The sequence below is a fragment of the Anomaloglossus baeobatrachus genome, chromosome 7, assembly GCF_048569485.1.
Source record: "Anomaloglossus baeobatrachus isolate aAnoBae1 chromosome 7, aAnoBae1.hap1, whole genome shotgun sequence".
Lineage (NCBI taxonomy): Eukaryota > Metazoa > Chordata > Amphibia > Anura > Aromobatidae > Anomaloglossus > Anomaloglossus baeobatrachus.
In genome coordinates, this window is record NC_134359.1 from 257,606,898 (window position 1) to 257,622,007 (window position 15,110).

At 48.1% G+C, this 15,110-nt stretch overlaps 1 long non-coding RNA gene across 1 annotated transcript; it reads left to right on the forward strand.

Annotated features, from left to right (window-relative positions):
- The first annotated feature begins 1,479 nt into the window (after positions 1-1,479).
- LOC142246153 (uncharacterized) lies at positions 1,480-4,475 on the forward strand. Its single transcript, XR_012724881.1, has 3 exons — positions 1,480-1,622; positions 1,735-1,864; positions 3,891-4,475. It is a non-coding gene; the product is annotated as an uncharacterized LOC142246153 (long non-coding RNA).
- The last annotated feature ends 10,635 nt before the right edge of the window (positions 4,476-15,110 follow it).

Below are 15,110 nucleotides of genomic sequence, written 5' to 3' on the forward strand. Positions count from 1 at the left end.
CCAGTGCGCTCCATGAAACACTGGAGCTACCGATCGGAGAGCCCCCGGAAAAAGATGAAGATGGCGGCAGGTGGGTATAAGACACAACGCGGGGGACTTACATTTAAAGCACCACTCCAGCGGAGAGAAAAACAATGCTCGAGTGGTGCCTGAATCAGTTTCTTAATATTTTCTGGGTCTTCGCCCTAGGCCGGCAATGAAGTAGAATCATTTTTCATTAAATTAACAGATAATCTTATAAAGAATTGACCTTATTGGCGCCAATTACTTTTCTGTTTTTTGGTGTTTTTCCCATTTTTTTGCCTAATTCTCATTTTGTTTTATGCCCTTTTAAAGTCTACTTTAAATGTGTTTGCCTGGTTTTATGTTCACCATTAGGGGCCGGGTTTTTGGTTTCTAGATATTATTTTCTGATTCATCAATCATCTATTCCGTACTCCATCCCCTCCCGGAGACATTTTATGTTTGCCTGAAATTGTGGCGCAATATTTACATCATTTTGTAAAGTGTGTATAGAATGGCAAACCAAGTCACAGGCCAAAAAAGGACTTCTTGTTTGTTTTTCACAAAATGTATGAACCACCTGCGCCATTTTCAAGAATGTGGCGCAAAAACACCTTTGAAAAATACCAGGAAAACTAAATAAAAAATACGACACCAATAATGTATCGGGTCTAATGTGTTTTACAGAACATCAAGAGGACATGGTAAAAATTCCATCTCCTCCTCCGCTTCCAAGTTACAAGACACTTTTTGGACAAGGAACGGACATGATTGGATCAGAAGGCTCAATGTCTGACGACAAAAAGGACTGTGACCTCCAACCACAGTAAGTTCTTACCACTTATATGTCTGTATTCTTCTGTGTATATATATATATATATATATATATATATATATATATATTTTATATATATATATATATATATAAAATGTTTTATGAAATATGTAGTTTTGACAAAAACAGGTACTGGGATACATTAGAAATTGGGCAATTTAGAGGTAAACATTTTAGCATAATTTCAGTATTTATTATCTAGAGCAGGGGTTCTCAAACTCTTCTACTCCTTCCTCTTTAGACATACCCAAGAACTGCCCGAGTATCACCTGGAATATCTATCCGGTGATTGGGCCTGGACACCCGTAATGGACGGCTGTGATTGGGTCACCTCCGCTGACGGTAAGCTAATTATATCTTCATTTTAAGCAATTTCTAATATTTTCTGGGTCTCCAACCCCCGACTGGACACATGAAGTCAGTTACTTAAACTGAGGACATTCTGGATTGTGTCTTTCCATATTACAAAATGCATTTAATGGAGTAACAACATTTTAAGAGAAAAATAGTCTCTGAATCCAAATCCCGTCAGTGACTGAATCCTAGATATAAAGGAAATTGTCTACAAGAAACACGTAGAAGCTTTTTATTTTATTAATGCTGATTTCAATATTCTGTGTTACAGGAGAACATGAGGACAAAATACAGATTCTTACTGATGATGCTCCTCATGGACCCGAGACTGAAAATACAGATATCCTTGAGGAGACCAAGAGCCCTGTGTCTGGCCCCCCTGATGTAGATATCAGCATGCCAGATGAGGACGTGGTCACCTCCTTTGACGGTAAGTTTATTTTCTTCATTTTGAGCAATTTCTAATAATTTCTAATAGTTTCCACACCGGGAATAAAGTAGAATAATTGTCCATTAATATTTATAAACAATGTGTTTTACAGAAGGAGAAGAGGACATGGAATATATTCTACCTCCTCCAACAAACACCATCACTTGCCAGTGCATGAACATGCGCCTTCTGGTAGACCTTTATGCGTACTTCAGAACAAAGGACGGAGACCTCCTGCCCTGGTAAGTTCTTATGACTTTTGGATTCTGCCTATATGTTTTATGATATATGTAATGTTTTAACATAAATTGAAGTTGTCCATTTTTTCTACTCATTCCTCATTAGACACACCAAACTAATGCCTAGTGCCTAGGCATCACCAGACAGACCATGAGGGGTGCCTGGGCCTCACCAGACAGACCATGGGTGGTGCCTGGGCCTCACCAGACAGACCATGGGTTGTGCCTAGGCCTCACCAGAAAGACCATGGGTGGTGCCTGGGCATCACCATGCATAGTTAAAGCCCATACTAATATCAAAAATATTTCTCAGTGTTATCTCATAAACCCAATATACAGTGGAACCTCGCATAACGAGTAACCCAGTTAGCGAGTATTTCGCCTAAAGAGCAAGGCTTTCTGTAAATTTGTAACTCGGTTTACGAGAAAGCCTTGCTGTACAAGCAAAATACTCACCGCACACACTTCCGGTTCCATACATCCACCGCGCTCTAACCCGCTCTTGCAGTCCACACAAGCACACACAAGCACGCACAAACACACACAAACAAATACGCACGCATGCGCACACACACATATTATGCTCACCTTACCTTCCGTTCCCTCGCCGGCTTCCTGGTCCGATGCCGGACCTTCAGCCTTTGAGTAGCGCCTGACAGGGGAAGGTCCTCCCTCCACAGGATGTGTATCTGGTAACCATCGCGATGAGGGAGGAACTTCCCCTGTCAGGCGCTACTCAAAGGCAGCGTGCTGGCCAATCAGAGGCAAGCGTCTCCTGCCTTTGACATCAGCGCGCTGAGTGCGGAAGGTGCGGCATCGGTCGCCTTGGTTACCCGATACACGTCTTGTACGGGCGAACTGCAAGTTCCAGGAGACCGGCGAGGGAATGGAAGGTAAGGTGAGCATAATCTGTGCATGTTTGTGCGTGTTTGTGCGTGTTTGTGTGTGTTTGTGTGTGTTTGTACGTGTTTGTACATGTGTGGAATGGCACAATAGGGGACCAGGATGGGACATTTAACAAGTTGTGGAAGGAATTGTCTGCATTCCAATGATTTCCTATGGGAATTCTTGCTTTGCTGAACGAGTAACTTGGTTAACAAGCACTCCCAGAACGGATTGTTCTCGTTAACCAAGGTTCCACTGTAATAATATAATGTTAGAATAACTACAAAATGACCAACAATGTTTCAAAATTAAATATTTCTGCAGTCATAGAACGGACTGTGCAGCACACCATCACTTCTAAGGAAATTGTTCCCCCAGCTGCCTCCAGCCTAAAGGGGGCTTTACACGCTACGATATCGTTAATGTTTGGTCGCCGGGGTCAAGTTGTTAGTGACGCACATCCGGCGTCATTAACGATATCGCAGGGTGTAATACTTACCAGCGACCTTAGGCGACCTCAAAAATGGTGAAAATCGTTCACCATGGAGAGGTTGTCCCAAAGTCAAAAATCGGTAAGGGTTGTTTAGCGTCGTGGTTCATCACTCATGCGGCAGCACACATCGCTGTGTGTGACACCGCAGGAGCGAGGACCGTCTCCTTACCTGCCGCCGGCCCCAATGCGGAAGGAAGGAGGTGGGCGGGATGTTACGTCCTGCTCATCTCCGCCCCTCCGCTTTGATTGGCCGGCCGCTTAGTGACGTTGCGGTGACGTCGCTGTGATGCCGAACGTCCCACCCCCTTGAAGGAGGGATTGTTCGGCAGTCACAGCGACGACGCCGACCAGGTAAGTATGTGTGACGCTGCGTAGCGATAATGTTCGCTACGGCAGCGATCACAAACAATCGCATGCGCGACGGGGGCGGGTACTTACACGGTCGCTGTCGCTAGAAATTGCTAGCGATATCGCTACCGTGTAAAGCCCCCTTTACAGTTTGAGAGACGCTGATCTGATGGAGGACATAATCTTCCTGACTGTCCTGCTCGTTATCGTATACTAGGAATAATGATTCTTGCTCGTTATCATATACATCCATGTATTTATTTATCTCTAACTATTTTTCTTATTTTTGATCATGTATTACAGGTGAGGCAAAGCGAGGTCTTCAAGAGGCAGATTCCGGGCTCGGTCTCTGCCTCCACCCACTGGACATGACACTTACCGGACTTTCCGCAGTCAGATGTAGTCACAATACACGTGACTTTCCTGCTGCATCTAGAGGCAGATTCCGGGCTCGGTCTCTGCCTCCACCCACTGGACATGACACTTACCGGACTTTCCGCAGTCAGATGTAGTCACAATACAAGTGACTTTCCTGCTGCATCTAGAGGCAGATCCGGGCTCGGATTCTGCGCTCACCCATGAATATGACGTTTACTGGACTTTCCGCAGTCAGATGTAGTCACAGACAAGTGACTTTCCTGCTTCATCTAGAGGCAGATTCCGGGCTCGGTTTCTGCGCTCAACCATGAATATGACTTTTATCGGACTTTCCGCAGTCAGATGTAGTCACAATACAAGTGACTTTCCTACTGCATCTAGAGGCAGATTCCGGGCTCGGTTTCTGCGCTCACACATGGATATAATATTGGACTTTCCGCAGACAGATGTAGTCACAATACAAGTGACTTTCCTGCTGCATCTAGAGGCAGATTCCGGGCTCGGTTTCTGCTCTCACCATTGGACATATAAAGCCCAAGGGAAGGGCTCTCCTTTAGCCATGGTTCCCTAAAGGTTTCCTCCACTGGGGGTTTTTCCTTTCCTGAGTGCTGAAGGCCAACTCTTCATGAGTCAAGGCCCCCTGTCATCATCATCATCAGGGCCACATAAAATATTGTCCTGACTTCTAATGGAAACTTCTATATTACACAAATTGGATGAAGTAAATAAAGAAGTCAGCGTATATCATGTGTATCTGAGTATTCTTTATAGATGTTGTTGTAGCTTTTTTGTTCTGATTCAAAGTTAGATTACCGGATCACCAAGGAGGACATAATGTGGGATGAGACCGTCTTAGGCTATGTGAGCACTTACCGGATTTTGCCGCAGATTTTTTGCGGTTTTGCTAAATGTTTCGCTGCAGAAAATGTTCATAACATCTCTGCAGTGAATCACCAGCAAATCCTATGGGCAAAAAAATGCTGTGCGCACTATGCGGAATTTGACAGCTGCATGTTTTGCTGCGGGATTCCCGCAGCAAAAACAATTGCATGTCAATTCTTTTCCGCACGTCGCTGCGGGATTTCACTACATTGACGCCAATGTTAATCGTGAAATCCCGCAGGGAATAACGCAGGCAGCAAATTCTGTGCGGTTCACTGCGTTTTCCTGCGTTATTCCCTGCGGTATTTCGCGGTTTACCTCCGGTAATGTACATCGCTTGCCTGCAGTTTTGCAGGGAAGTGATGTCATTACAGGAAGAGGAAGCGGAGCAGAGAGTAAACAAACACACATATCAGACACACACAGACATCACAGACATAGAACACAGACACAGACACATAGAACACACATAGAAAGCAAACGGAAATATAGAAAACAAAGAACGTGGGCTCCGCTGCATATTTACTGTCCAGCCGAGGTAAGCACACAGTGGCGACCCGGTATTCTCAGGCTGGGGAGGGAGAGGGGCAGGGTTAATGTCCCCCGCCTCACTCCCACCTCCCACAACTGGGAATATCAGCCGCAGCTGCCCCGGGACTGTCGCATGCATTATGCGGCAGCACCAGAGTGTCCCCGGCTCTTCCTGCCGCCGTGTAGCAGTGGCGGTCAGGGTAATACAATGGGTTAATGGTGGCGGATCGCCGCCATTAACTCCAGGCTTGATCATGGCAGCGTCTATGAGACAGCTGACATGATCAACCCGTAAGTAAAGTGAATAAACACACACAGAAAAATACTTTATTTTAAATAAAACAAACAAGCCTCGTTCACCCTTTTATTAACCCCTCCCGAAACAAAGCTCCGGCGTAATCCACAGCTCCGGCGTAATCCACAGGTCCTGCGCTGCTTACATCCAGCCGCGACTGTCACAGACACAGCGCTGAATGAATGCAGCAGACAGCAGAGGTAATTACCGGTCATTTCCCACGGCCGGTAATGTGAACTCACTGCTGACCGTGGGAAATGCAGCGATCTGTCGTCTATCTATCTGTCTATCTATCTATCTATCCGCCTATCTATCTGTCTGTCTATCTATCCCTCTATCTATTCTTCTGTCTCTTTATCTATCTATCTCAGAGTGAAATGACTTTTTTTTTTTTTTTTCAATGTGCTTTATTGCATTGAATGCAATAAAGCACATCCCAACCCGCACGCGGCAAAACCGCGGCAATACCGCGAACAATACCGCGGTAAAACCGCAGCAAACCGCATGCGGTTTTCGGGTGCGGTTTGCCGCGGTTTTTTACCGCGGGTGCGGTAATCTTTGAATACCTGCGGAATTTTCTTTCTGCTGTAGAAAAGAACACACACCGGGTGTGAGCATAAACTATTCTGACTATTCCCCTGTGAGTAGATTTCTTATACCATTTACAGATAAATGTAATAGTGCATTGGAAGTGCGTTCCCATTGGCAGTTCCACCGGCCGCCCCCTTCTCAGAAATGTTATAACTCTTATGTATCATGCCTCTCGCAGTATACTGCCCATAACACAGTTTTCTCAGAACATTGTATATGAGATAAGAAAATATTAGACCAAATATGAAACCTTCAATATTAGACTATAAGACTAGCTAATACTAAAAATGGAGAATGGAGAAAAATATTAACCCTTCTATTTGCATTTCCCCCTTTCATAAATGGTGTTAAGGCTGCTTTACACCTTACAATTAGACATGCGATCTCGTATGCGATGTGACACGCCCCCATCGCATGTGTGGCACGTTCAATTTGTTGCCCGTGTGCTTCAGCACCACATCTCCAGGCCCAAAGGGGACAGCCTGAGCCCGCTTGTTGAAGCGGCGCTCCTGCTTTTCGCGACTCTGATGCAGGTTCCTTTCCACATACTCTTGGATCCGTCGATACTGTGTCTGCCGCTTGGCATCCCAATTGCCAGTGGGAGGAAGAGTTTCGGGCACTTCTACGTCCATTTCCAGATCTACTGGCAGCCGTCCTGGCCGGGCTCTAATCAGGTACGCGGGGGTGCACTTGGTGGAGCTGCAGGGGATGTTATTGTACATGTCCAGCAGATCAGGTAGCTTATCCGGCCATAGATTCCGTTCTTCCAGGGGTAATGTCTTGAGGAGGTTAAGGACCAGATTGTTCATCTTCTCACACATCCCATTGATTTGGGCATGGTAAGGCGTGGTCCGGATCTTCTTGCACTCGTACAAGTGGCAGAACTCCTGGAACACCTCCGCTTCAAAAGCTGGCCCCTGATCTGTGAGTACCTTCTCGGGGTAGCCATGTGGCCGGCAAAAGTAGGCCTAGAAAGCTCTGGCTGCAGTGCGACCTGTCAAGTCCTTAACGGGGACAACCACCATAAATCTGGAGTAGTGGTCGACAATGGTCAGGGCATAGGTGTACCTGTTTCGGCTGGGCGTGAGCTTGACATGGTCCAAGGCGACCAATTCCAGCGGCTGGCAAGTGACAACCGGTTGTAGCGGGGCCTTCTGACTGGCTTCATCCCGCCTCCTCAGCGTACAGGGGCCACACTTTCGGCACCAAGCTTCCACGGACTCTCGCATCCCACTCCAGTAAAACCGCTCCCTCAACAGCATTTCTAGCTTCTTCCAGCCGAAGTGTCCTGCGCCATCATGGTAGGCCTGCAGGACCTTGGGTACACACGCCTGGGGCACCACCAGCTGGCAAACCTTCTCATGGGTCTTCGGGTTGATCGATCCCCTATAGAGCTTCCCTTGTTACAGGTACAGATGGTCTCTCTCCTTCCACAACTGCTGGGCTTCAGAGGGAGCTGTGGGGCTCATCCGGGAAGAACCCTGGGCAATCATTGTCTTTACCAGCTGAACTGCAGGCTTTTGATCCTGGGCCTTTTTGCCACCCCTGGCTGGGCAGCGGGTCAAAGTTTGCTTGCTGTTGGTGAACGCAGGGCTTCTCAACTCGGGGCCAATGGAATGCGGGTAGCTCGATTTCCTCTAGAGTGTCTTCCTCCATCCCTTCATCAGGCAAGTGGGGCATCCGGGACAGCGCATCCGCGTTGGTGTTGTTGCGGCCAGCCCTGTATTTGATGGTGAAGTCATAATTGGACAGTCGCACCATCCACCGTTGCTCCAGGGCACCCAGCTTGGCCGTATCCAGATGTGTTAACGGGTTGCTGTCCGTATAGGCCGTGAACTTCGCCGCCGCGAGGTAGTGTTTAAACCTCTCTGTTATTGCCCACACAAGGGCCAGGAACTCAAGCTTGAAGGAACTGTAATTCTCGGGATTCCTCTCTGTTGGCCGGAGCTTCCTGCTGGCGTAGGCGATCACTTTCTCTTTTCCATCCTGTACCTGGGACAGGACCGCACCCAGGCCCACATTGCTGGCGTCGGTATAGAGAATGAACGGTAGGCCGTAATCAGGATAAGCCAAGATTTCTTCCCCTGTCAGGGCCGACTTCAGCTGTTGGAAAGACTCTTTGTGCTCCTCACTCCAGACAAATGGGGTCCAGAAGATCTACCATTCTTGGTCTGTCCCACGAGGAGGTCTTGCATGGGCGCGGCCATGTTTGTGTACCCTTTGATGAAACGGCGGTAGTAGCCCACCAGGCCTAGAAACTACCTCACCTCCTTCACCGTGGTTGGTTGCGGCCAGCTCTGGATAGCAGTAATCTTCTCAGGATCCGGGGCTACGCCCTCTGCGCTCACCACGTGCCCGAGGTACTGCACCTTGGGTTTCAACAGATGACACTTGGAGGGTTTTAACTTCATCCCGTACTTGGCGAGGGCTGCAAACACTTCTGCCAGGTGCTCCAGATGGGCCTTATACGTCTTGGAGTACACAACCACGTCGTCCAAGTATAGCAGCACCGTCTCGAAGTTAAGATGTCCCAAACAGCACTCCATAAGGTTCTGGAAAGTTCCCGGGGCATTGCATAACCCGAACGGCATACTGCTAAACGCACAGAGTCCCAACGCAGTCTTCTCGCGGTCTTCTCGGGCAACCGCCACCTGCTAGTAGCCACTAGTAAGGTCAAGGGTAGAGAAATAATTAGCAGTCTTCAGCGCAGCGAGCGACTCCTCAATGCGGGGAAGAGGGTATGCATCTTTATGCGTTATCTGGTTGATCTTCCGGTAATCCACACACATTTTCATGGTGCCATCCTTCTTCCTCACCAGCACTAATGGAGCTGCCCAGGGACTACAACTATCCCGGATGACCCCTGCCTCCTTCATGTTCCTCAACATGTCTTTGGCGCACTGGTAGTGTGCAGGTGGGATTGGCCTGTACCTTTCTTTAATGGGTGGATGCATACCCGTGGAAATATGGTGTTGGACCCCCTTACACCTCCCAAAATCTAGCGGGTGCTTGCTGAAGACCTGCCCGCACTCCTGCACTACCCTGTATACTCCCTCCTTGTGGTGTATGGGGGTAGCCTCGGTGCCGACATGCAACTCCTGGCACCATTCCTCTAATTGTCCGTGTGGAAGGTCACTGCCTGAGTGTGGTGTGGTAGCTGTAGGGGTCATGTCATGGATAGCATGTGCGTCTACGCTGAACAACTTGGCTATGGTGGCATAGCTGGGGAGCCTGACCTCTTCCTCTCCACAATTCAGTACTCTCACAGGCACTCTCCCCTTTTTGACATCAATCACCCTCCTGGCTGCCATTATCGTGGGCCAGTGCTCTGAAGGCAAGGTCTCTACCATTGCCAGGTATTCCTGTCCTTGGGATCCTACTGCTACCCTGCACCAAATCATCATCTCACTCCGTGGTGGCACCACCAGAGGTGCGGCGTCCATTACCCGCACACCACCAATCTCTCCACCTGTCATGTTCACCTGCTGTCACTGTAGGAGGGCCCGAATCTCAAGCTGCAAAGCCGTCTGTCGGCCCCCTCCCGCAGTGGCAGACAACTGCTGCAACAGACTCAACACCTCCCCCATACAGTACTCAATCACATTGGTCCCGAGGACTACCTTCGGGTTACGGTCACTGGAGTCATTCAACACCACAATCATCCCTTGACATCTCAGCTCTGTTCGTCCCACAGTCAGGGTCACCTCCTTGAATCCCACCTGGATCATAGGGAGCCCATTGGCCGAAATGATAGTTAAACCATCGTCCGGAGGGGCAAGTTCACTATGAGCCCAATATCGCTGGTACAATGAATAAGGTATATAAGGTATAGTCGTTACCTGTGATCCAGTGTCAAGCAGGGCCATGGTCAGGACACCATCCACCGCCAGGGAGATGATGGGGCGGTGTTATGATCCGGAACCATGAAAGACCACCATAAAACATTGGTAAAAGGTGACAAGAACATTGGCAACTAATCTGGCCGCCATCCCCTTACTAACTATCAACACTAGAAGTAGCCGAGGGGTGAACTAACATCCTGTGCACCGCGAACCCAGCCGGAGAACTAGCTATCCTAAAGGAAGGAAAGATGAATAACTCTCTGCCTCAGAAAATAGATAAAGAATAGCAAGCCCCCCACATTCAAAGACTGCGATGATATAGGAAAACACAATACACAGATAGATGATAGGATTAGCAAAAGGTGAGGCCCTACTGACTAAATAGGACAGGACAGGAAAGGGACTGATGGTGGCCAGAGAAAAATCCTGCAAAAATCCAAATACCTGATAGTACAAAAAGGCCCTCAGATCACTAGATCTGAACTCCGTCCTATACCAGGTGCTCTTGTCATACCAATGAATAGAAAGCAGGAATCATTACAAATTCAAGAAGAAACAAACACATGGACTTATAGGAGCAATACTCCAAACATAGCTGCAGGGACCTTCCCAGCTAAGCAATTGAGAGGGAAGATCCCTGCATGCAAATAAACTGACAACAACCACAGCAAATGACAAACTCAGATAAGAGCCAAAAGAACCAAACAACAAATAAAGAGCAAAGCACTTATCTGAGGTAGATGTGGTCTGGAGCAGGATGAAGCAGGCTGGTGAACAAAGAACAACTGACATCCGGCATAGCCTGCTATCAGATCAGGGTTTAAATAGGCAGAGAGTTAGCAATGGAAACGCCCATTGCTCAACACACCTGGCATCTGACCAAACCATTCCTGGCCACAAGAGGGAGCCTCACAGCAGTACCAGCATAACTGACATTCACAACAGTACCCCCCCCTTGAGGAGGGGTCACCGAACCCTCACCAACGCCACCGGGTCGCTCAGGATGAGCACGATGGAAGGCGCGAACCAACCTGTTCGCATGAATGTCAGAAGCCACAACCCAAGAGTTATCCTCCTGCCCATAACTCATCCATTTCACAAGGTACTGAAGCTGTCGCCTACTATGACGGGAATCCAGAATTTTTTCAACCTCATACTCCCGATCACCTTGTACCAAAACAGGATCAGGAGGCGCTGCTGCAGGAACTGTTGGCTCCACATGTCTCTTCAAATGCCCACTTCATAGCCAATAATTCCCGGTTCCCCACATCATAATTCCGTTCAGAAGGAGCAAACGTCCGAGAGAAAAAAGCACAGGGCTTAAGTTTACCCAAAGTAGCGTCTCGTTGAGACAGAACAGCTCCTGCTCTGATCTCTGAGGCATCGATCTCAACCTGAAATGGGTGAGACACATCAGGTTGCTGCAGGATTGGGTCAGAAGTGAATCGCCTCTTAAGCTCCTGGAAGGCCATAATCGCATCCGGGGTCCAATGCTCAGCATCAGCTCCCTTCTTGGTCAAATCTGTCAGAGGTTTGACAAGGGCAGAAAAATTGGCTATAAATTTACGGTAAAAATTAGCAAACCCCAAAAACTGCTGCAGGGATTTTAGAGAAGTCGGTTGCACCCAGTCGTAAATAGCCTGAACCTTACCGGGTCCATTTCGATAGCGGAGGGAGACAAGATGAAGCCCAAAAAGGAAAACCTTTGCACCCCAAAGAGGAACTTTGACCACTTAAAGTACAGTGCATTATCCTTAAGTATCTGAAAAACAGCCCGTACTTGTCCAACATGAGAGTCCCAATCATCAGAAAAAATCAAGATGTCATCCAAATAAACAATCAAAAATTTACCAATAAGGTCCCGAAAAATATCATTCATGAAGGCGTGGAAGACGGAGGGGGCATTACTGAGCCCAAAAGGCATCACTAGGTACTCAAAATGCCCCTCAGGAGTATTAAAAGCCGTCTTCCATTCATCACCCTCCTTAATACGGATGAGATTATACGCACCCTTAGATCCAGTTTCGTAAACCATTTGGCACTCTTCACTCTAGAGAACAGTTCAGACATCAGAGGCAAAGGTTACTGATATTTGATCGTAAATTTATTAAGAAGATGGTAATCAATACAAGGTCTCAACTAGAGTTGAGCGCGGTTCGTGGTTCTCCAGTTCGCGGCTCGAGTGATTTTGGGGGCTGTTCTAGATCGAACTAGAACTCGAGTTTTTTGCTAAAGCTCGATAGTTCTAGATACGTTTGAGAACGGTTCTAGCAGCAAAAAGACAAGCTAATTACTAGCTGGCTTTCCGCTGTAATAGTGTAAGTCACTCTGTAACTCACACTATTATGAAATTTCAGCGTATAGTGTGCGGGAACAGCGCATTCAGATCACTGCTGTTTGGATATTTTTTTTTTTGTTTCCTTGTCTTCCTTCCCTAAGCGCGCGCGTGTAGTGGGGCGGGCCAGCATGTCAACCAATCCCAGACACACACACAGCTAAGTGGACTTTTAGCCAGAGAAGCAACGGCATGTGTGATAGGATGTCCATGTCACATGTCCATGCATTATAAAAATGGACATTTTCCTCCAGCATGCCATTATCTGCCTTCTGCATCTGGATGTCAGTCACCTCTGGCGTAGCTCCTGTCTCCGATACTGCTGTGTACGCTCTATACACAGCGCTATACAGAATAGGGATAGAAGTTTCTATTAGTCCTTGTAAGGGCTAATATCAGCAGGGTCAGAGCCATAGGTGACAGTCAGGACCATGAAAACAGATTTTAACAGCTACACAAGATGACAGCGTCTGTGTAGCTAAGGTCAGGGATTTCCTCGCTGCATTTCCCCATTAGGAGGGATAGAAAGGCAGGCTTCCTTTCCTCTACCCAGACCCACAACCCTGCCACTGTACCCTCCTGAACTTTGCACACTCCAACTCATTGTTACTAAGCCATTATACTAGCAAACACTGAGTAAACTTAGTGGCATCCTAAAAGTGGCTGTTGGACTTCCATTAGTGTCCCACTGGTGCAAACCTATGTGCAGCACCTCTGCATTGCACACTCAAACTCATTGTTACTAAGCCATTATACTAGCAAACACTGAGTAAACTTAGTGGCATTCTAAAAGTGGCTGTTGGACTTCCATTAGTGTCCCACTGGTGCAAACCTGTGTGTCAACGGGTGCATTTCACCACCGATACTTGGACCAGTAAGCATGGACAGGGATGTTACATGTCGCTGACTGGGCACTGGGTAACTATGGTGATAGATGGTGAAGGGTCTGCTGCAAAAGTCTTGCCGTCCCCACGACTTGTGTGTCAATCCTCTGTCTGTCCAAGTTCCGCCACTGCTTCTGCCTCCTCCACCTCATCTGGGTCCTCCACCTCCGCCCCAAGCCTGCCTGGTTAGGCCACCAGCGTTCGCACTGCACAGAAGGAATCACGCACCCCTCATTACTATGCTGGCAGCAGAGTGGAACGGCATCAGGCGGTCTTTAGCTTGACATGTCTTGGTAATAGGAGTCACACAGTTGAGGAGTTGTGGTTAGCTCTGCGGTCCGAGTTTAATAAATGGTTGTCTCCACTCAACCTGCAGCCTGGTAAGGCCGTGTGCGACAATGCTGCAAACCTGGGTGCGGCCCTTCGCCTGGGCAAGGTGACACACGTGCCTTGTATGGCTCACGTGTTGAACCTTGTTGTCCAGCAATTTTTAACACACTATCCCGGCCTAGATGGCCTTCTGACCAGGGCACGAAAACTGTCTGCTCACTTCCGCCGTTCAAGCGCCGCAGCTGAGCGACTTGCATCGCTCCAGAAGTCTTTCGGCCTGCCGGTTCATCGCCTGAAATGCGATGTGGCGACACGCTGGAATTCGACTCTCCACATGTTACAGCGACTGTGGCAGCACCGCCGAGCCCTGGTGCAATACGTCATGACGTATAGCCTGGGCCAACGAGATGCAGAGGTGGGGCAGATCACCCTGATGGAGTGGTCTCAGATCAAGGACCTATGCACCCTTCTGCACAGTTTCGACATGGCGACGAATATGTTTAGCGCTGACAATGCCATTATCATCATGACAATTCCAGTCATTTACATGCTGGAGCACACGCTAAACACTATTCGGAGTCAGGGGGTGGGACAACAGGAAGGGGATGAACTACAGGAGGATTCATATGCGCAAGACACAACAACATCACCAAGGTCCAGACGTTCATCATCACCAACGCGGCAGGCATGGGACCATGGGGGACAGGGATCAACAAGGGCACATGGTAGCAGGCGAAATGTTGAGGAAGGTGCAAGAGAACATGAAGAAATGGAGGACGAACTGTCCATGGACATGGAAGACTCAGCGGATGAGGGAGACCTTGGTCAAATTTCTGTTGAAAGAGGTTGGGGGGAGATGTCACAGGAAGAAAGAACGGTTAGCACCTCTATGCCACAGACACAGCGTGGACTTGGTCCGCATGGCTGCGCAAGACCCATGAGCGCCTTCTTGCTGCACTACCTCCAACATGACCCTCGTATTGTCAAAATTAGAAGTGATGATGACTACTGGCTTGCCACACTATTAGATCCCCGGTACAAGTCCAACTTTTGTGACATAATTCCAGCCATAGAAAGGTACGCACGTATGCAGGAGTATCAGCAGAAGCTGTTACTCGATCTTAGATCCGCTTTTCCACCAAACAACCGTGCAGGTGCAGGGAGTGAATCTCCCAGTTGTAACTTGACAAACATGGGACGGTCTCGTCATCTCCAACAGTCTACCCATACCAGTAGGACCGTATCTGGTGCTGGTAACAGCAATTTTATGGAATCTTTTCATAATTTTTTTAGACCGTCCTTTGCAAGGTCACCAGAGACAACAAGTCTGACACATAGTCAACGGCTGGAGAGGATGATACAGGAGTATCTCCAAATGAACATCGATGCCATGACTGTGCAACTGGAGCCTTGCTCATTTTGGGCTTCAAATCTTGAAAAATGGCCAGAGCTCTC